Source organism: Populus nigra, chromosome 1 (genome assembly GCF_951802175.1).
Source record: "Populus nigra chromosome 1, ddPopNigr1.1, whole genome shotgun sequence".
NCBI classification, from domain to species: Eukaryota; Viridiplantae; Streptophyta; class Magnoliopsida; order Malpighiales; family Salicaceae; genus Populus; species Populus nigra.
This window is the reverse complement of record NC_084852.1, coordinates 26528010-26551566: the sequence shown is the minus strand read 5'-3', so window position 1 is coordinate 26551566 and position 23557 is coordinate 26528010. Positions and strand designations below refer to the sequence as shown.

General features: G+C 35.0%; 1 pseudogene; it reads right to left on the bottom strand.

Annotated features, from left to right (window-relative positions):
* Window positions 1-11551: 11551 nt before the first annotated feature.
* On the bottom strand, window positions 11552-14857 carry LOC133701217 (beta-glucosidase 12-like; annotated as a pseudogene).
* Between the last annotated feature and the right edge of the window lie 8700 nt (window positions 14858-23557).

Sequence of the window (23557 nt, the reverse complement as noted above, 5' to 3'; positions counted from 1 at the left end):
ATTAACATAAATACAAATAAATTCTAAAACCGGATTTGGGTACAACTAAGAAGTGAGGTGTTGCTTGTTGCAATGGTGTGATAAAAGCTGAGAGGTAGCTAGATTGTTTAGAATTAGTTTATGGCATTCTTGACTTGACAATATCAACAATAGCCGCCGGAGCCTGCTCATTGCCCACATATATAATATTCAAATAAATAATATTTATGCAAATAAAAGTTCCTTTGACTCTCTCTCCCTCTCCCTCTCCCTCTCTCTTTTTACCTAAATAAACAGACCTTTCCATAATATTTGCTTGCTTGTGATTTTTTAAAAAATAAAAAACACTATTTTTGTTTTCAGTTAGTATCTAGGATTACAAACTTATACATAAGACGTATTCCCGCTATTAAATGAAAAGGTAGTTTGTTTTGTTTTTATATTGACATTAAAATGATTAGGTTTTTTATTTGATAAGATAAGGATCTCTATATTAAGAAGGACTTTTCTTTGACCATAAACAGACAAATGATTAAAAAAACACAGCAATACCTTAGTTTATATCAGACAAATAAACAATGCAGCTCACCTTATGTAAGGCATAATAGGGGTGCTAATAACTTCTCTTTACGCAACCAGTCCCCGTACCTGAATTTTGAGATCAGTTAGGGTTTCTAGTGACCAAAATACTAGGTGGCGACTCATTCCCTCTTTCTATTAATAAAGGACAAGAATTCCTTGTCATTTTCACCTATACCATTTCCTCATTCCATTCCTAATCGAGGAGGATGATCACCGTGACGCCGCACTCATGCAACATTTACTCTTTTGAAGAATGGTGTGGGCCCTCTTTCTTGAAATTGGACTTTTAGAAACTTTTGCCTTCATCAACCATTTCTCTAGAAGTATGTTTTACTCTTAACGAGGTTAAAGATGCAATTTAGGACTATGATAACAATAAAGTTGTTGGGCCTGATGGGGTCAACTTCTTTTTCATTAAGAAAGCATGAAACACAATTAGAAGTGACATCTTTAATATGGTTAATGACTTTTATTTGATTGGTTCCCTTCCTCAACACATCAATAATTCATTCATGACCTTCCTAAAGTTGCTAGCTCTAACAACATTAAAGACTACATATACATATGAGTTTCATTGGATGACTCTACAAGGTTATCTCAAAAGTGTCAGCTAACATACTTAAGGGTGTTATGTGACACGACCAAAAGATTGATGTCTTCTCCTAAGTGCAGGAGTATCGAAGTAATAAATAACCCGGCAAGATCAGAGTCGAACCACAAGAAGGTTAACCATATAATAATAATAATAATAATAATAATAATAATAATAATAATAAGTTGAAGAGAGCTTAGAGATGTGATATTGATATAAGGATTAAATAGTGATAAAAAAAATTATCAAGGTTAGAGGATCCACTAATGGTATTTCAAACAAGTATAGTATAAACTCTTATTACTCAACTGGAAACCACACACAAAGGAGGTTCCAATCGGATTATAAATTCTTAACATGATTACATTAGCTATCTTATTCGAATAATACTAATACTTGTAAATGTTGTCAGGTATTCATGATTATAACTTGTGTTAATAACAAATCAAGTTCCTTTCATAGCACAGGTGTCGGTTATACCATACAATTTGGGTTATGAAAGTACCAAGTATTTGTTGTACCAAGGGTTATATAACATAAATCTAGATTAATCATTTAACAAACAAAGTATTAAGAGTGAATAAGAGAACAAATACAAAACATGTTAGTATCAAACATTAAAATCCATGTTGAGTTGATATTATACTTATTCTTACACCATTAGTGTAAACTTTTCACCTTGACATAATAAACTTAGATAAACATAATGAAGAAGAGAAACATAAATAAACAAGATAAGAACATAAATAAGATATAAGTTAACTAAGTAAAGGAAAGGAAATGAAAAGCATACACAAGAGATTAATATAAATAAAACTTAAGCATTATAAAAATATAAAGAGAGAGAGCAAGAACATGATCTTGATATGAAAACCAAGATGCCTAAATGCATGGCAAATGCCTCCTTTTATAGGCCAAAATTTGAAACTATTAATTTGATGACTAATTGTTGAGTGGGTGGCCATATCTTAATTTGGTGACAATCCTTATCTTCTTGTCTGAATAAAACGTCATTGATAACATCAAAATTTAAACAGAATTAAATTATGAAAGTTCTAGGAAATTATCTTAGCTTTCCAAGAAAAAAACAATTGAGGTCATTTGAACTTCTAGAACTTGAGATATGGGCTGAATAATGAACAATGTCTGGGCTGTAGGATAGATTCAGACTTCTCCGTTGTTGCTACAATTTGGCGGCCTTTTTAAATCTTAGACTCCTCATGAAAGTTTTAGGCCTATGTCTTAGCTTTCCATCCATGTAAAACAGACCTAAATCCAAGATCTACAGCTCTAGATATGACCCAATGATCGAATAGTGTTCCAGTTTGGACTGAACCAGCATCTCTTTTCTAAGTTTGGCCCTCTCTTTGTCCTTTCAATTCCAGTACTTAAACTCATCAATAAATCTTTTCATTTATGTGACAGGCCTGCATTTAAGATTAACATTTACCATAAATTAAAGGTATCTTATGGTATCAGACTTGTTATTATAAAACATGCTTTAGTTAAGGAGTTATTGATACTTGAAGTGCAAAATGATGATATAAAACCTTGATAAAAATGCACTTTTAAGTACTAATCAAACCCCCCAACCAACTTATTACTTGTCCCTAGTAATCAAAGCGTTAAAATAGAAAAACAATTTGTAAATTCCACAAAGCAAGGCATTCATCATTCAACCTCCATTAATCTATCTAGATAAACAAACTCTCCTTAAATTTATATATCTGCTCAATACCTCTTAAACAAGATATTAATAAACCTTCCCTTTGTGCTCAATATATCAACACATAGTTATGGGGCTTTACTTGGAAGAAAACAAAATTTTTGTTCTAATGTTTAAGGTTAACTTCCTTGGGTTGAGATTATTATCTTTTTCTTCTTTTCTTCTTTTGCTTTTTATTTTGCTTTTTTTTTAATATATATACATATAACTTAAAACACAATGCATCTTTAACCCATGTAATGAGCTTTCGGCTAATGACTCCTGGACCAGTTAGTCTTAGGGCATTAGATGTTGAGACACTCCTACGAGCTTAGTAACTCGGGTTGCAGATACTGATATGTAGATAGTGCAATGTTTGATTCCTTTAAGCTTTTCTCCTTAACCCATGTAACAAGCGTTGGACCAATAGCTTCCAAGTTAGTTGACTTTAGGTATTAGATGTTAAAACACCCCTTCGGGCTTAATTGCTTAGGTTAGGGAGGCTATGAAACCAAACTTATCTATGTTTTTTATTATCATCATTTTGTTGTTTTTTTTCTGTTTTTGTTTTTTTGCAAATTATATATTATCCATTTCCCTTAGTTGTTACATTTAACAAAATAACATAAATAATGTAATGATCCAATCTGCTACCCACAATCATATGTTAAAGTGTGTGTGTGAAAATAAAGGTTTAAGAATACTTGTTAAATGAGTATATGAGCAGAATTAAATGATAACAATGTGAGAGTTTGGAAACCTGAATATTTTAAGAAGTATTCTGATAGACCTTGTTAAGAATGTTTACTAAGATGCATCTGAAGAGTCACTTTAACAAAAGAACTCCTTTACTCTGTCATCCTAATAACAATAGTTTTGCAAATGGTTAATGAAATAGAAAACACAGTTAGTTAATTTTTTTAAAATTACCCTTCCCCCCCAACCAAAATGAGACATTGTCCTCAATGTCCTAAGATAGAAATAACAAAACAAAATAATATGCTATTAATAAAACCAAAAGACACAAGGATTTACAAACGAAGACTCAAATCCAATTTAAGCTTTTTACGGCTTTCCTTAGTTGACCAATTTATACGACTCATGAAGGGATCAATTACAGGAATGAAATATTGTAGTTGGTCAATCAATTGTTTAGCAGTAGCAGTAGAGATTATGATTTGTCGTGCTGAAAATATTAGAAATTCCTGTTCCACAGCATGATCAAGAAAAGACAACAACTTATCATAATAACCATTAACATTTAACAAACCTATGTGTTTATGATGAATGTGCAGTTCGGCTCAAGAGGAAATATGAAAGATCTCTTTCAATATGCCCAGACCACCTGGTAAGGCAATGAAGCCATCAACATGGTTAAACATTGTATTCATTTGATTAGACAATGTGGAGACTTGTTGTTCCTCTCCAATTATTTTGCCAATGATGTTCCCTTTTGCTAAAGCTCTGGGGACGACCCCCAAAATTTAACTGCCTCCTAAAAATTCAGCTATTGACACCCCTTATTAACCCAAGGCTGCCTCTCCCATACACTAAATGAATCTTTCTCTCAGCTAGTACCTGACCAAGATGATTTGCTGATTCTAAAAATTCTTTTTCTTTCCCAAGACTAGATCCACCGAAAATACAAATATTTCTTATGTGATGACTTGAGGAACATGCCATTTCTACACACTTCTATATCTGTTGAATGTATGGGATGAGTAGAAATGAAGGGAAGAAAGAGAAGATTTTATAGATGAGAAATTGAAAATGCAATCATACCACCTATATGTAGGCCAGCTGGAATCTCATTCTCTCTCTCTCTCTCTCTTTTTATTTATTTATTTATTTTGAAAAAGCATGTGTATGTACATGTAGTTGTGATTGTGGCTCACATCTTCCCTTGGTTTTATGTCCAAGAATGACTTAAACGCCCTCTATGGATCGAGGATAGGCTTCCCATCCAATTTTCTTAAAAACTAGCAAACAAGGTCTTTTCTAATTAGATTTCCAAGATTATGTCGAGCATGTTCTTTATGGAATTGTGGCCATAAATCATGAATTGCACGATGCACATCTCCACTAGGATGCGTCTCAAGAGTTAATAGAAGATTATCTAAAGACCCCTTACTCAGGCCATCCTTAATGAATTGTATTTTATCTTCACGGTTTATAGATATTGTTGTTACTCATTTTCGGACCCCACGTGCTAGAGACGGTGTATACTTTTTTAAGCAGAGTATAGGAGTTTAGCTCATATTCGCCAGAAGATTGACAAAAGCACAGAAAGAAATATTTTGTGTTTTGAAACCTTGTTTGAGCTGTTTTTTGCTCTTTTTATCCTTCCCCTTTACTACCAAAATCATCAGGTTTTCTTAGGTTGACCAGGAGTCTTCATAATGCTAAATTCGTTTTTTATCTGGTCTTTAAGGTTGAATAAGTCCCTCAGAATTTGCATAATAAATTGGTTCTGCTGCTGTCGCAATTGTTTTGTTCCAGCTTAGGCTCTGATTCTGACTTGTTTTCGTTCGATATCTAACCATCCTAGGTATATTCTGTCACTCATGACATGTTGAAAATTGACCTACACCTTTATTAGGTCCTAGGGATCATTGTTCTTAGGGCAGATTCTCAATCAGATCTGGATGCTTAGCATTGTCAGATCAAGAACCTTTTTTACCAACTAGATTACTGCCAGTTTCTGTTCTATAAAACGATTTTATCTCACTTCGACTCCTTCATCAAAGTTGTAGTCCTAGACGCGTAGATGATTTTGGCTTTTGAATTGCTTGATTTCGATTTCAGAAGCTCAAGATATTCCTGTTTGAATATCTAACGTGAAGGGAGAGAATTCTGCCGCAAGAAGGATATTGACCCGAGTCTGCACTAAAAAAATTCTATTTTTGGCTTAGTTTTTGTGATTTTTGTTCTTAGTTCATACTCTCAGTCATATCAGGATTCTTGGCATTCGTCAGTTTTTGAGTCAGACCTGGAAATCCCTTTTGACCAACTAGATTACTGCCAGTTTCTGTTCTATAAAACGATTTTATCTCACCTCGACTCCTTCATCAAAATTGTAGTCCTAGACGCGTAGATGATTTTGGTTTTTGAATCGCTTGATTTCGATATCAGAAGCTCAAGATATTCCTGTTTGAATATCTAATGTGAAGGCAGAGAATTCTGCCGCGAGAAGGATATTGACCCGAGTCTGCACTAAAAAAAATTCTATTTTTGGCTTAGTCTTTGTGATTTTTGTTCTTAGTTCATACTCTCAGTCATATCAGGATTCTTGGCATTCATCAGTTTTTGAGTCAGACCTGGAAATCCCTTTTGACCAACTAGATTACTGCCAGTTTCTGTTCTATAAAACGATTTTATCTCACCTCGACTCCTTCATCAAAGTTGTAGTCCTAGACACGTAGATAAATTTAGGCTTTTGAATCGCTTGATTTCGATATCAGAAGCTCAAGATATTCCCGTTTGAATATCTAGTGTGAAAGCAGGGATTCCTGACCGCAAGAAGGATTTTTGCCCAAGTTCGCGGGACTGATTCGAAGGATTTTTTTTGGGCCAAGGACTGAATCGAAATGTGCTAAATTGCGGGATTGAATTGAAGAAGGACATTGAAAGCTGGAGAGGGGGGTTGGATCATCATAAATGACAAGATTTTTACCACACCGAATAAGGAAAATAGGACCTTGCAGCTGCACCCTCCAGCTGATTTCTTTCCTTTTTTGGCTGCAAATTCCTGCTGTTTTTCCTTTATCATCATGCCTGAATTTTGGAGCTGCAACCACGTTTTTTCTTGCCTCATTTGAAAGGGAGCAGCTGGCCCTATGGAAGGAAAGAAAATAGCCACACCCTCCTCTAAAACTGGAAAGAAATCAGACGTAAAGCACCAGCACAAAATCAGAATATTGCAGCTTCCTTTTTGCGTTTTTTTACTGCAAATCAGTAGGGATTTACGTCCTAGAATTAATGCATTAAATCTTTCCTAAATAGAGATATTCTAGACTATATATAAACCCCTCTAATGACCTAGCAAGGGGCGGCAGAAAGAGAGCAGAAAAATAGGAAAAGAGAGAAAAAAACACAGCAAAAGAGAGACAAAAAAACGCAAGATAGGCAGAGTAAAAAAAACACAGTAAATAGAGGGAGTTTCTTTCTTGCATTCGGGTGTTATTGTGAGGAAAGAGGAGAGAAGAAGACAAGACGGACAGGAGAGATTTGCTGCTAAACCTTGACAGCAACGTTCGTCTGGTTTTCCATTTCATCTTTTGCAAAAAACGTTGAGACCTGCAGGTATAAGTCTGAACTTTCTCCTCCTTTGCTGCTTTTAAATCTGTTGTGTTGACGTTTTGGAAACCAGTTTTATCTGTGCTCTGCACATTCGTTTTTAATTTTAGACTACAATGAACGCTTGCCTTTTGTTGTTCCTGACGTTTTAAAAACCTGTTTCTTTTTTTTTTCGTCTTTCCTTCGCTGGTTCATAAGGAACCATGGGAGGGGGGCTGTTGTTTCTTCATCATCAGCCCCCTTCTCTGTTCGTTCTTTTTTCCTGCTTTTTGAGAGATTAGCCGGCCATGGTTTTGTTTTTCCTATATACATGAATAGAGCATTTTTTTTTCTTTCTTTCTTTCTTGCTGTCTGCGTGGGGAGTTAAAGCAGGTTTTAGTTTTGTCAAAGAAAGGGGTTTTGTGGGTATGAACACTGTCACTAAAATGGGTTTATGGGGATGAACACTGTCACTAAATTCTGTTGTATTTCTCTCCTGTTATTTTTTTTTAGTTGCTTTAAGCTTTCTTGTAAATTTTAGAATATATGTGACGATTGGTTTCCTTTTATCGATTCTTGTATTTAATTGTGATGCTTGTGGTTTTTTTAAAAAAAATGTTTTCTTGTGTGTTGCATACGGCCAATACCCTAACATATTTTGAACGTTTTTTTATAAACAAAAAATATTGGAAGTTTTTTTTTTAAAATGTGTTTTCGCATGGATTTCTTAAACACCAAAAATTGTTTTCTTGCATTTATGGATTTTACAACATGTTTGTAAAACTCCAAAGGGTATTGGCCAATATTCCAAAAAATATAAAAATCTTATTTTGGTGGGAATTCATCTATTATTCACCACTAATGTTTGGATAAAGAAATCCTTAAAGGACGAATATCCAAAATATTATTGGGAGTAATAAATCCGCACAAATCCTTGAAAGAAGCCTTGATTATAATCGAGGACATTTCAATTTTTTACTCCACGGTTTACAACACTAAGACAAAAAAATAGGTTTTTAAAGCACCCAAGATTTCTAAATTTTTGTCCCTCCTCCTTGCGATTTACGAGTCGCAAACTCTTGAAAAACTAAGGGGAAAATGAGCTTTTAAAGCACATGGAACTTCCTTGGATTTCTATCCTAATAATTTTAGTTTGAATCAAAACCTAGAAAACTGATGGGATTAGAAAACACCAACACCATAGCAATTATAAGACAAACCAAACACCAAGCAGCTTACCTTAGGTAGGGCGTACTAGGGGTGCTAATACCTTCCCTTTACGCAACCAGTCCCTTGCCTTAGAATCTCTGAAAGACCAGTTAGGTTTCCTAGTGACCATAATACTAGGTGGCGACTCCCTTATTCACAACAAAACAAAAGACCCCGAAATCAATCGAGGGTTCGCCGCGACGCCGCGCTCCGCTCGCGAGGGTGCGACAGATATCATTCCTAAAGAACGACATGTTGCATTACAAGTCCATCTGGCACATCTGTGACAGACTTTCAATCTTTTTGCATGACGTTTCTTTGCAAAAGTGCTTTTACCTGTCCCAAGTATGTCTAAAATGAAAGAATTAGAGGACTCACCTGATAATTGGACCTTCGCTTCAATGAGCCAGCGAATATCTTCAGGAATTCGATGATTCATTAACAACCTCAATCTTGCACACCTAACACAGTAAATTTTTGCAATCACATTTGGAGGCAAAGCGGGAAAATACTTTTTCAATTTTTCAAGAGTGGTGTCAATTTTCAAATGAGAATTGGAGAAGAGATTCAAAGAAGGGAGAAAGAGCAAAGAATTGCACAAATATATATACAAATATCAGCTATTATGGGAAACTGAAAGAACCGACTTAAGTCACGGAGTACCGTTATCCGCCATTTGACCAGGGTGAGAGAGACTAGCAAAACAAAATTCACACCAAATCGAAACATAAAACAATGTGAGAAAAAGAATCAATCTTTATATACAGGATTACTCAATTCAATAGAATCATTTTCAACTGAACAATTATCAAAGTAAACTTTCAAACGATATCCATTTACCTTGAAAACATTGCCATTTTTTGGATTCTTGGTATCACAGGCCCCATATGGATACACATGTTTTACAATAAAAGGATCGCTCCATCTTGATCTTAGTTTTTCAGGAAATAAATGGAGTTAAGAATTATAAAGCAAGACTTTTTGACCAACATTAAATGTTTTTCTTAGTATTTTCTTCTCATGAATTTCTTTGATTCTTGCTTTATGAATTCTTGAATTTTCATATGTATCATTTCTTATTTCCTCAAGCTCATTTATTTGTAATTTTCGCAGCTGACTAGCATCATCAAGGTTAGAATTGAAAGCTTTAATAGCCCAATAAGCTTTATGTTCAAGTTCTACAGGTAAGTGACAAGGTTTTCCATAGACTAGTCTATAAGGTGACATACCTAATATGTTTTATAAGCAGTTCGATAAACCCAAAGTGCATCATTAAGTCTTAAAGACCAGTCTTTCCTATTAGGGTTCACTGTTTTCTCCAAGATCTGTTTGAACTACCTATTAGCAAGCTCTACTTGTCCACTGGTCTAATAGTGATAAGGGGTGTCAACTTTGTGTGTGATTCCATATTTCTTCATTAAAGACTCGAATGACTTGCTGTAGAAATGTGTTCCACCATCACTTATCATGGCTCGAGGGATTCCAAATCGACTCAAAATATTTTCTTTCAAAAACTTTATCACTGTTTTGTGATAATTGTTTCGACTTGGAATTGCCTCTATCCATTTTGAAACATAATCTACTATGACTAATATGTACAAGAAACCAAATGATGGAGGAAATGGACCCATGAAATCTATACCTCAACAGTCAAAGATCTCAATGACAAGAATAGGATTTAAAGGCATCATGTGATATTTTGAAATAGATCCCAACTTTTGACAATTTTCACAAGTCTTGCAGAATGCATGTGAGTCCTTGAACATGGTGGGCTAGTAAAATCCACTTTGTAAGATTTTTACAGTTGTCTTTCTTGATGAGAAATGGCCCCCACATGCTTTAAAATGATAAAATTTAATGACCCTACTTACCTCATTGTCAGGAATGCATCTTCGAAATATTTGATCAGGACAATATTTGAATAAATAAGGGTCATCCCAATAAAAGTTCTTCACTTCATTCAAGAACTTTCTTTTATCTTGAGTACTCTAATGAGCTGGCAATTGTCCTGAAACAAGAAAATTGACAATATTAGCAAACCAAGGCATTGTAGAGACAAAAAGTAAATATTCATCAGGAAAGTAGTTATCGATTGGTGTGATGTCAGATTTTGAATTTGTTGTCAATCTTGACAAATGATCTGTGACAATATTTTTGGTGCCTTTCTTGTCTTTGATTGTGATATCAAATTCTTGAAGTAACAAAATCCACCGTACCAATCTAGCTTTAGAATCTTTCTTAGAAAGAAGATATTTTAAAGCTGCATGATCACTAAAAAAAACAACAGGTGAGCCAACAAGATAAGACTTGAATTTTTCATAAGCAAATACTACTGCAAGTAATTCTTTTTTAGTGGTGGTGTAATTCATTTATGCACTATTCAAAGTTTTACTTGCATAGTAAATTACATAAGGTTTCTTATCTTTTCTTTGTCCCAAGACATCACCCACGGCATAATCACTAGCGTCACACATTATTTCAAAAGGTAATGACCAATCAGGAGGTTGAATGATAGGAGCAGAAGTAAGCAAGTTTATAAGTTTAACAAAGGCTTCTTCACAATGTTCAGTCCATTCAAAAATATTATCCTTTGTTAGAAGGTTACTCAAGGGCTTAGATATTACACTAAAATCTTTGATGAACTTTCTATAAAAACAAGCATGTCCTAAGAATGATCTAACATCTTTAATAGATTTTGGTGTTGGCAAGTTAGCAATTAACTCGGTTTTAGATTTGTCAACCTCAATTCCTTTCGATGAAACAATGTGACCAAGTACAATGTCATTTGTTACCATAAAGTGATATTTTTTCCAATTCAGTACAAGATTCTTCTTTTCACACCTGCTCAAAATCTTTTCTAAGTTAGTCTAACAATCATCAAATGAATTACCAAAAATAAAAAAATCATCCATATAAATTTCAAGAAAACATTCAACCATATCACTAAATATACTGAGGAGGGTCCAATAATCATAGGAGGCACAAAATCTGGTAATATTCATGGTTACAGCTAGGCTTCAGTTGGCAATTGTTTGAAATGGTCAGTTTCCTTGATAACAATAAGGCTGATGGTTTCACAAAACAAAGTGCGACATTTGGTTTATCCAATACATTTGTATTTGTTTATACTATAATCTATTTCTTTAAAAAAACTTTTGAGAGTCAAATATTACGTTTTCTTTCTGAAAAAAATAATATTAAACGAACCATAATGAATGTTGGTGCAGAAGAATTGTATTATTATTAAACGAATCATAATCAATAATCGAATGAGAAAACGATACAACAGTAAAATAATCAAATTAAATTCTAAAACCATAATTAAACAAAAGAAAGGAAAACTAGAACCATGAATTTTTATTCTTAACCACAGCCTTGAATGAATGAAGTGGTGACCAAATTCTGTTGAATTAATGCTGAGAGCTCTATCTTTCAGCCGTGAAAGCCCAATTTGCAGATGCTAACAACTTTGACTTCAAATCCTGCCGAAGGCATTCAGGCATTTCTTGGCCTTTTAGCATCCCGAACCAAACTATCTTCAATCTTCGACGTTTCATTAGAAGTAATCAGAGGATACGTATGTGGAATAGGACTGTGGGAGTCTCTTCTAAGAAACTGCTTGAACCACTTGACTGATTTTTTAGGATATCGTTTCAAATCATTTTTGTAATCAACGTAGTAGAGGCCGAACCTCACAGCATAACCACTTCCCCATTCGAAATTGTCCATCAAAGACCAAGCAAAAAATCCCTTAACATCAACACCATGCTCACTGCAATAAATAAATATTGAATCCCAGTAAGATGGATCTGGTAACTTAATAATATAATTGTTGCTATGGATTAAAAAACTCATTATCAATGATCATTTGTTAATAAATGCTCAAAATTAACTCACTTGATGGATCTCAAGACATTCTTAAGGTGGTCTTTGTAAGATTTTTCTCTTATGGGATCATTAAGAGCTTCCTTTAGTGATGAAGCATTGTTATTTACGTCATCAACCCCTGAAAAAAAATCAATAAAAAAAACATTAAGAACATATATATATACTTAGTGTTAGAGAAGTACTAAGAAACTTAAATGTAGCATAATGTATGATCGTTCATTTCAACCATACCATTCTCAGTAATGTAAATTGTTGGGTTCCCTTTATAGATCTTTGGTGTAATTCAAAAGCCTGCTGATGCCTTCGGGATAAATATAAAGCCATTTTACACCAGCCTGTGGACCTATTGGGATTCCATTTCTCTCTCCTACAAAATTAAGAAATAACAAAGTAAATTAATAATTGATAATTGATAAAACATCATCTAATTGAAAAAAAAAGATGAATAATAAAGAAAAGATATAGATCATTGGGCTACCTGTCCAATTAGCACGAGCATCTGACATGAATCCAACACTCTGATAATTTGCATCGATGTTTTGAGCATAATATGTTGTGTAGTAATTAATTCCAATAAAATCATACGATCCCTTCAACATCTTAGATTCCTCGGCAGTGAACTTGGGCAATCTTCCACCAACAAAGTCATGCATGTTACGTGGATAGTCACCATTAGTTAAAGGATCCATGAACCTGCCACCATGAAGAAAAACACTGATTACCTTCTGTTTATACATACATATCAGGTCTTCTCTAGCTGAATTCAGAATTCAGAAAGTACTTTTGAATTCAGAAAGTACTTTTGAATTTGATATATATAAAAAAATACTAACCAACCAAGCATGAAGTCGAGGCTTCTTTTGGTTGCATTTTGATCATCTTCACTGTTTGAGTAAGGTTCAAACCAATGAGAAACAAGTGTTATCCCAATCTGTCCACCTTGACATGACTGATATTTTTCCTTGTATAGTTTCACTGCCGCAGCATGAGCAAGCAACAAATGATGGCTAACCGTATACACTTCAGTGGCGCCAGTGTTTAAGGATCGGTGTTGATCATTTACAACGACAGAAATCCTACCCGGTGCCATCGTGCCCATGTCATAACCTTGAACACTGAACATCCATGGCTCGTTCAAAGTAATCCACTTCTTCACTCGGTCTCCAAACTTTTGGAAACAAAGGTCGACAAAGTCTCGGAAATCATTTCTGGAAATCAATGTTTCATGTGAGAAAATTTATAGGAATGTTTTGAATTTTAGAGAAGCATATGTCCACAAATTAAGTCTCCAAAATGACAGATTAGATTATAATATTTCGAAGCTACAACAAGTTTGAATATTTGAAGCATAATTAACGAAAGGTTGCTACTTACACAATGTTAGGGCTTAAGAAACCACCATATTTATCTTCTAAAGCTTGTGGAGTATCCCAGTGAAAGAGAGTAACGTAAGGCTGCAAACCTATATATCACAAAACACTATATAATCAGATGGAGCGCACAAGATAAACCTTTTGTTGTATAAGAATTTTCGCATGAATTTTTGGCAAAATAGTATGATTAATTGAAGGGAAGGGAAAGGTTATAACCATTCTTCAGGAGGTCATCAATGAGATCGTTATAAAACTTGATGCCTTCTTCGTTTACTCCAGCACTTAATCTGCCATCTGCATTTTCCAAAAAAAAAAAAAATTCCAATGGAAAGCTATTATATATCAAATGGAAATTCACTCAGTCAAAACAGATGTCAAAGTCAAATCCTGAAAGCATCCATAACCAAAATTTAAAAAATAAAATAAAAAAACTTACGTGGTAATACTCTAGACCAAGAAATGGAGAATCGGAAAGCATCCATTCCCATTTCTTTCATTCTTTGCACATCTTCCTGTAACATTTATCGATTTTTTTTTAAGAACAATTACACTAAATTAATCAGAATATAGTTATTTACATCATATAGATAACCACAACCAAAATATGATGAAGAACTCCCATACCTTATAGCGATGGTAGAAATCAACAGCTACATTTCCGTTGCTATGATCGTTTATTCTCTCTGCAAACGTTGAAAAGTTAATAATGGTGGTTTTCTTAGGTCATTAACATAATTCTATTCAACTTTTAGCGAGGGAAATACAAATTTTAATGAGAGAGATTGGTACCTGTATGTTCCTCAGTGAAAGTGTCCCATATAGCTGGTCCTCTACCATGTTTGTTTGTTTCACCTTCATACTGCATATCATAATAAAATAATAACGAAAAATTAATTAACATAACTAGTATATTTTAAATAATGTTCTGTTGTCCCCTCCTAATTACTGCACTAGAAGCAGCAAAATTTAGAGTATGTACCTGGTAAGCTGATGAGGATGTTCCGAAAACAAAATCATCTGGGAAAGAATAACGGCTGAAGTCATCAATGCTTCCCATTGCAGTCTAGGTATTGAAGCTGGCACTTAGATAAATAGGATTAATAGATATTATAAAGGCTTGGGCTTGGTGTGTGAAACAGAGGTTTGTTCAGGTACAAAAGAATGTAACGCAAGTTTGTAAATGAGGCAGAGATTCTGTGCTTTTCCTCGATAGGAGAGATGGTGGTGAGTTACAGAGCTCTAGAATGTATGAAGATGTAGAGATTTGATGCAAGATGGCATGGATGGAGCGACCATTTTATAGGCACTAGCTCCCAGCGTGTACAAGCAGCATTTTCTTGACTTTTTCTTCTTCTTTTTTTTAGTTTAAATTAAGAATTAATTTCTTTGACTTTGACAAAGTTATCTCATAGTGCTTCTCTTTTTCTCCATTTTTTTTATTGTCCTTCTGAGAACGCATTACTTCATAATTTCTAAGAAGTTTCAAGTAATCAAAATCAAGAAGTTTCAAATAATCAAAATAAGTTGGAAAAATTTCAAATAAGATGGCATTTGAAGGTATTTGAGGAAAAAAAAGACGGGTAAAATCAAGCAGCTTCTGTAGGGTCGCATGACAATAGACTCTTCGTTTTCACCCATCCACTCGGGGGTGGCTTCCTAAAATCTTTCCTATTCAACTTTTCCACGAAGACAATAGATTAGTTCCCCCAAATAAAAATTATATTAAAAAAATTTCTCAAAGAAAAACATTTCGCAATTAGATCTTGAGCATATTCTTGACCATTTTACGTCTATACCTCCTTGTAACATCATTAGTAATTAATATTGATATCATGACAAATCATGATATTGTTAGTATGATATGTGATACGTGTACGGCATCGCGATAATCATCTTTTTAGATCGGAAATGGTGTGAATGGAAAGGACAAGAAATTAAGAGTCGTCATCTAATATTTTGGTCACTAAAAATTCTAATTGGTCTTAGAGTACTTCGAGTAAGGAGACTAATTGCGTAAAGAGAAGGTATTGATTAGTACTCCGAATACGCTTTATTTGTGGTAAGTTGTATTGTTTATTTGTATGATATAAACTAAGAAAATATTATATTATCTAACTATTAATCTGTTTATGGTCGAAGAAAAGTCTTCCTTGTAAGAAAAAAATGATATTCTATTAATATTTTGGTTTCTAGAAACCTTAACTCGTCTCAAAGTTCGAGTAAGGTGATTGATTGCATAAATAAAATGTATTAATACTCTTAAATGTATTATCTGTAATAAACTGTATTATTTATTTATTAAATATATACTAAGAAAATATTATATTTTCTAATCATAAATATATTTATAATCAAAGAAAATAAATGATATTGCATTGATGAGCTTGTGGATTTTATTGATTGAAAACTCTAGATGACGTAATTCTTAGGATCTACTCCATGGTCAGGACAATAATTCAATCATGAGCTGTGAGGTAACTACTCTTATTATTATACGAAGAATGAAGTGTATTCTGACGTTGACAAAAGTACCTCATAAATACTTTCAAGGTTAATCTTGTCTGGATAAGTTTCCTTTGACTTTTATTGCACACGTTGTCTCCAGCATCTTATGCCTATCTCTTTCATTTATTAAGTTATTTACTTAATTAATTAATTGATTAAGCATTGTCATCTTAAAACTAATGACACTCTAATTTACAAAGCAAAATGCGTTGAGATATTGTTTGTTAAAAAACCATTGTAGCATTTTCCATTGGTCATCGATTTCGAGCATTCAACTAGTTGAGACTGAATCTTGTCATAAAGCTCCCTTGGCACTGGAGGACATCCGTCGTAATTTCTTTGTACTTTCAAGCTCTGACATTATCCGTAGGACCACTTTCGACAGCGACCTGCAGGGTAGACGAATCGCTATCGTAGCTTGAATTCAATGTCCCATCTCTAGATTCGATCACATAACTTTCAAACAAAGACCCTCCATCGTAATTAAATTCTGCTGAATTCTACTTTCAAATTAATCCAGCAGCCACATCCCAATTGAATGTGTTTTTTATAATCTTTGGTCATAGCCAAATTAAAAGCAGGTAAAACATGAGATTGGTATTGTAGAGTTTTTTTTGGCACGTATGGGGTTTTATAGTAAATCCGTTAAATATTACACAATCGAATCCACATATAGTATATAAATTCAAGGTTGTGTTAGTGTCATTATTGTTAGTGTGAATTCTTGTTGGAGATATTTATCTATACACAGGATCGAAAATACAAATAATCTTTCAGTTTAATTTGAAAGAGTTTAGGAGAAGTCAAATATTTATATACTAATCTTTCAATCCTTCTATTTTCTTCACTCGCTTTCTTTGATTATATACAGCTCACGGCTGGGATGACTGAACTCTATTAATTGATAATGAAGATGAAATCACAAATGAATAATACATGTACTTCTTTTTATTGATCCCACGATCCCAATGAAGACCCACCTCATCCTTCTCCTCCTCCTTCAGCACCTCTATTCTAGATTAATATTATTTGAACTTCTAAATTTTTAAATTTATTATAAATATTTTATTTTTATATTATTTTTATTTATTTATATTATTTTGTACTTTTGTTTAATAGATTTTTTTTAAAGTTATATATATTTTTAAATTATTACTGACGGTGTTACCGACATATTTAGTATATTAGTATATTCTAGAGAGTTTGAAAAGAATTACCGCAAATATCACTTCCACTACTTAATCACCGACAAAATTACATATGATCTTTTTGTCGATTATATGTCAAATTTACCAAGAAAAATACCGATAGAAATAATTTCATCTCTACTTCTGTCGGTATATACCGATTGTATTGTCGACGGATTATATAGGTTTTTTGAAAAAGTTCAACAGTGTGATGACGCAAATTTTTTTCAGACGATTTTACCGATGGAATGGTCGAGGGATTCAAACCAGGATCTTCGTATAGTGACGTTGCATAGTCAATGGTGGACTCATCGACGGGTATACCGACGGAAAATGTTCATCGGTGATTCCATCGGTAGTCGCCAGTATATACCACTCTGCTAACACTCTCTTCCTTTATTTCTCCTTCTTCTTCCCCATCCCAACTCTTCCATCCCAAACTGTAGCCAAACACCCATGTCCATGATCGACAATATAGGAGCGGCGTCAAAGGACACCCCGCCTACGCTAAGCCTTAGAACAGACATATCAAAAGAACAAGTTATTTAAAAATATATAGCATTTCATAATTTTAAAAAATATTATATTATTCAAAACCAATGAAACCAAATAATAGTTCAAAACTTCTCATTAGTAATTAAAACAAAAACAATAATCCATAATACTCATTACATTGTCAAAATCCAAACTTAATTAAAATAAGATAACTGTGGAATATCTAAGACATTGAATCAAATCCAAGCTTTCCTCTTCCTTTTCTTCTCCAACCCCCTTGTCATAGCCATTTGGATGCAGAATAAATTGTGCATGCAAATGAAAAAATGCCATTAACAAGTTTGGCTATGCATATTTTCTAAAGAGAGATAAAAATCATTTTTATCATGATTTAAAAAATACAAAATGGATATCATAACTGATTTATGATTATCTATTAGGGTTTGATCAAAATACAAAATATCCCATTATAATTAGTTTGTCATTCGGAATGCTATGACTTAGCTTTATCCAAGAAATAAACAAGTTCGGCCATTAGAATGGTCAATATTTAACCCAATAAGGTAGAGACTTCCTCATGAAGGGAGATTTACATTGAACCTTAGATAAGACCAACGAATAGAAATGTGACTTAGAATAACAATTAAATAACAATACAACTTATCTTAGGTAGGGTGCGCTTGGTGTGATACGTCTTCCCCTTGCACAACCAGTCTCTCACCTGAACTCTTGCAGACCATTAGGTTTTCTAGTAACCATAATAGTAGGTGGCGACTACTGAACCTTATAATCATAATTTTATGATTAAATTCAAAACCCCTTTCCAACACACTTAGGAGACATATCCGCCAATTGACGTCGTGCACGCCACAACAATAGGCTTCTTGTGTTTGTTGTTTCTCTTTCTCCAACTTGGCATGGCATTGTTTCGACTTTCTCCACAAGAAAAAGCATAGCCATTCCACTTAAGTCAACCATTTGGTTCAAGGTAGGTTATGACACTAACATTTGGTCTTAGATCAATTCTTGGCTAGGTACTCCAACTCCTCTTCATAATTTATTTCCTAGACTATTTAATCTTTCTTTACAGCAATCAATTCGCCTTGCAAATGTGTATAACCTAATTGATAATTCAGTCATCTTGACTTGGAGGAGGAATCTGAGGTCTCATGAGCTTTGTATGCGAGAAAATTTAATTGCAGAGGTGGAGCGTGGTTTAGTGCTTTCTATAGGTGAAGAAAGTAAGGTATGAAAATTTGATAGTTCCAACACTTATTCAGTGTTGCAAATTTCTAGATAACCTATATGGTTCAGGGACTCCTTCTTTTTTTGTTTTGCTTTGGAAAGGTTTTGCACCTCCTAAAATTGATGTGTTTATATGGTTCCTGCTTAAAGGTAGTCTCAACACTAGGGGATTTTTAGCTAGGAGGGGGTTTGTTAATTATGAGGATGCTCGTTTTCCTTTTTATTGTGAGGAGATTGGGACTAGTAATCATCTATTTCATCACTGTACTATTACGTGGAATTTTTAGGGTAGATTCATGCATTGGTTTGGGTGTTTAAGTTGTCTATCTAGGGACCCTGAACAAAATCTTCAAGAATGGTACAGGCCGGTCAGAGACAGTTTACAGTCTCTCCACTTTCTTTCAGATTGGTATTCATCACCGTCTGATATGCCCTCATACTCACAAACAAAATGGAATAGTAGAAAGACGTCATAGGCATATTGTGGAAACCAGCCTTACTCTTCTAGGCCAATGTAAAGCTCCGTTTTGTTTTTGGAATTATGCGCTTGACACTTCAGTTTATCTCATTAATCGCATGCCTACTCTTGTTCTTGATAATCAATCCCTATTTGATTGTTTGTTTCAATGGTCTCCTGATTATCATTTTTTGCGTACTTTTGGATGTCTATGTTTTCCTTTTTTTGCGTCCCTATAATAATCATAAATTGGATTTTTGGTCTTCTCCATGTGTGTTTTTTTTTCTACAGTTCCTCTCACCTTGGTTATCGATGTTTTGACATTGAATCTCATCGCATGTATATCTCCCGTCATGTCTGTTTTCATGAACATGTTTTCATGAACAGATTGCACAAGTCTCCACTAAAACCCACACACCATCTCCAATTACCATCCTCCCAAATTTAACCCACTCCCAATTGTTCATCGCTCAAACCACACCCCATCCCGTCTCTGCTTCTGCCCTGCCCTCACTTCCTACCCAAACACCACAGCCTCCACCTTTCCCTTGTCGTTCACCACATGCATCTTTATCTCACCATACTGTTGCAGGTACAGGTTGCAGCTCAGTGTTCCCTACTCTCCAGCACGATGTCTTTGATAGTAGTGGGACATCCTCTGGTTCCTTCTCTACTTCTTTTTATTCTGCCAGTCACCCGGTTTGTCCTTTGCTACAGTTGATAGAGCTGCCACCCGGGTATTGCTCTCTCCTTCCTCTGAACCTGTTGCCGTTTCTAATGCAGATAAATATGTTGCTTGGCATGATGCTATGTGTGATGAGATCAAGGCTTTACGATCCAATCACACTTGGTCCCTAGTGCCCTTTCATCCTTCGATGAATGTTGTGGGCAGCCGATGGGTATATCACATCAAACATCATGTTGATGGCAGCATTGAACATTATAAAGCTCATCTAGTTGTTAGAGGCTTTACTCAACAGGAAGGCATTGATTATTCTGAAACTTTCAGCCCAGTTATTAAACAGACCACCATCCGATTAGTCTTTTCAATTGCAGATTCCCGTAATTGGAAGATTCATCAGCTTGATATTCATAATGCTTTTCTCAATGGTGTTCTTACTGAAGAGGTTTGCATGCAACAACCTCCAGGTTTTGTTGACCCTACTCTTCCATCTCATGTGTGTAGATTGCACAAGTCGCTATATGATTTAAAACAGGCACCAAGAGCATGGTACACTCATCTGAGTGATTTTTTACTCTCTATTGGTTTCCTTGGCTCAAAGGTTGACACCTCCCTGTTTATCTTATCTGATGGCAGTAATATCTTTTATCTCCTCGTCTATGTTGATGATATTCTGCTTACAGGCAGCAACTCTGCCATGCTTCATCGCCTAGTCCAGTTACTAAGCTCTGAATTCAAGCTTCGTGACTTAGGTGATATTCACTACTTTCTGGGTATTGAAGTTCAGTCTACAAGTATGGGTCTGATGTTGCGCCAACACAAATATATTCTTGACATCCTCACTCGGGCTGGTATGACTTCTTACAAACCTGTTGATACTCTAGTTTCTCCTTCTAAGCTTGTTATACAGCCGGATCATCCATTCTCTGATCCCACACGATTTCTTCAAATTATGGGTGCTCTTCAGTATCTTATATTGACTCCTCTAGATATATGCTTTGCTATTAACAGAGTCTATCAGTACATGCATGCTATACATTTTATTATAGTCAGGATATTATTCTTCTATGCAAAGGCTTTTATTGATCTATCTAGTTAGTTTGCAATCGACTTATCTTCGAGTCCAAGGTCTATAATTGGGATATGATTTTTGATCTTACCTTACATTTGGCCTTTTGGCTGAAATCCTCAGTTAGAAACTTTAGTTACATAGGTTTTGATCAGATTAGAAGTCTTTAATGTACTTTGAACAAGACTAATTAGTTTGATTTTTCTTTTTTTGCTCCTTCTTTTAGATACTTATATTGTAAGTTTTTATTCCTTCAGTCACTATCTTCTTGGATGGTGCTCCTTTAATTTAATTCTACTCGATTACTATAAAGAAATAAATTAAAGATACACCTATATATTTTATACAACTCCTATTTATAATCCTCGTATATGGAGTAATGCATGGTGTCGCACGTGTGCGACATCGCGAAGATCGTTCTCCACACTCAATTGTGTGTATCTGAAAAATATGGAGAGACAAGGAATTCTTGTCTCTAATCAGTGTAAAATAGAATGGGAGTCGCCACCTAATATTCTGGTAACTAGGAACCCTAACTGGTCTCAGAGATCGGGTACGGAGACTGGTTACGTAAAGGAAAGGTATTAGCACCCCAAATACGTCCTACCTAAGGTAAGCTGCATTGTCTTATTTGTCTGATCAAAATCTAAGGTTTGGTCGCGTTTTCTAATTGTTGCAGCGAAACTAGCAGGGGAAGAAGATGGCAGGAGGCTGAGGAAGAATGACGGTGGCAGTGTTGGGGATGGTGGCAGTGCTGGTGTTGCTCCTGCGGTGGACGTTGTTTCATAGCTGAGGGAGCAGAAATGGTGGCTGGTAAGGAAGGTAGTTTTCTTCTCTGTGTAGAGGCGTAAGCCTCTTTTTTTTGTTGCTCTTCCCTTCTCCAAAAATGCCCACCCCTAAAAGCTGTCGTTGGTTTCTACCCCTCTGGTTTTTATATGCAAGCGGAGAGAGAGTCCCCACTGCCTTGTTCCATCAGGCATGGCGCAGCAGGGAAACAGGGTTACCTTACCTCTGCAGGGTAAGGTGGCCGGCTGTATACAGGGCATGACGCCCCTTTCTTGGCAGGGTATGGTTGTGTGGGTATGGGTTTTGGCAGGGTTTAATGCAAGTGGGAGGGAGAGAAAGTGAGCGGGAAAAAGATTTTTAAAAATCCTCTTCTCCCCTACCTCTGCATTTGCAGGGGAGAAGAACTGCACAGTGCCGTTCAAAATGGCACCGGGTAGTTTGTTTTTTTTTCTTTTTTTTTTGAAGAAAAAAAAATGAATTTGGAAGTGATCCAAAAATGGGTTATGACACATGGTAGCAGAATTATAGGTTTTCGACTTACAACCTTTAAACTAAAGAAAAGAAAAAAGGTCTATAAGCATCTTGCAAATGTTCGGAAATCTCAATAATGAAGTACAATGACAATAATTACGTGAACTTGAGGCACTATACTGTGGTGTGATTTGTATTCTGTGTTTAATCGTGCCTAGATAATGGGGGATAGTATGATAAAAATGGTAATCTAATACCGCTAATTGTTAAGGAATTCGTTGGAGGCTTGAAGAGGATGCTTGAATTCCGATAGAAGCAAATCGCAGTTTGTTTCTCCTAATCAAGTTGAAGTTTTCGCGCGGATAAACTTTCTTGGAAAATAAATTCCAGACAGTTGTAAAATTGAATTCCAGGCTGATGACTGGTTGATGGCTTCAAAGCCAAATGAATTCCAGGCCGATGACTGGTTGATGGCTTCAAAGCCAAATGAATTCCGGGCCGATGACTGGTTGATCGCTTCAAAGCATTTCTTGCGCGAGTTAGAGATGGTTGTCAGTTTGGGATTGAAGAAAGGTCATCTTAGCGATTGATCGTAATAGGTTACTCTCCTAGGCTTTTGGTTAAAAGATCATGTATTATGCTTGACTTGGCTAATTCAGCGTAAAAAAATGAAAATTGTTTCATGCAAAATTTCTAACACGTGATTGGTAATGTTTTTTGTAGCTCAGAACATACACACATCATGAATTCACCATTTAAAAACTCTTCTTGGGCTGGAAACCAGTCAAACAAGAAAATTAATGTCGTTGAAAATTCTTATGTTGACGATCCGGTTGCTGAATTCATGTTTCAACACCATGAATTCCTCAAATGACAAATATCCTTATCCAATTTGAAGTTCCAAATTGAATTTTCATTGATCGGTCAACTGAAACAAATAATAAGAATTGACCACAATTATCCTTCTTGGCTGTTGAGGATAACCTTTCAAAATGATGCCTATAAATAGGCTCTGGCATGTCGATGTTCTTACAAAATCCATACTTCATACGTTCAT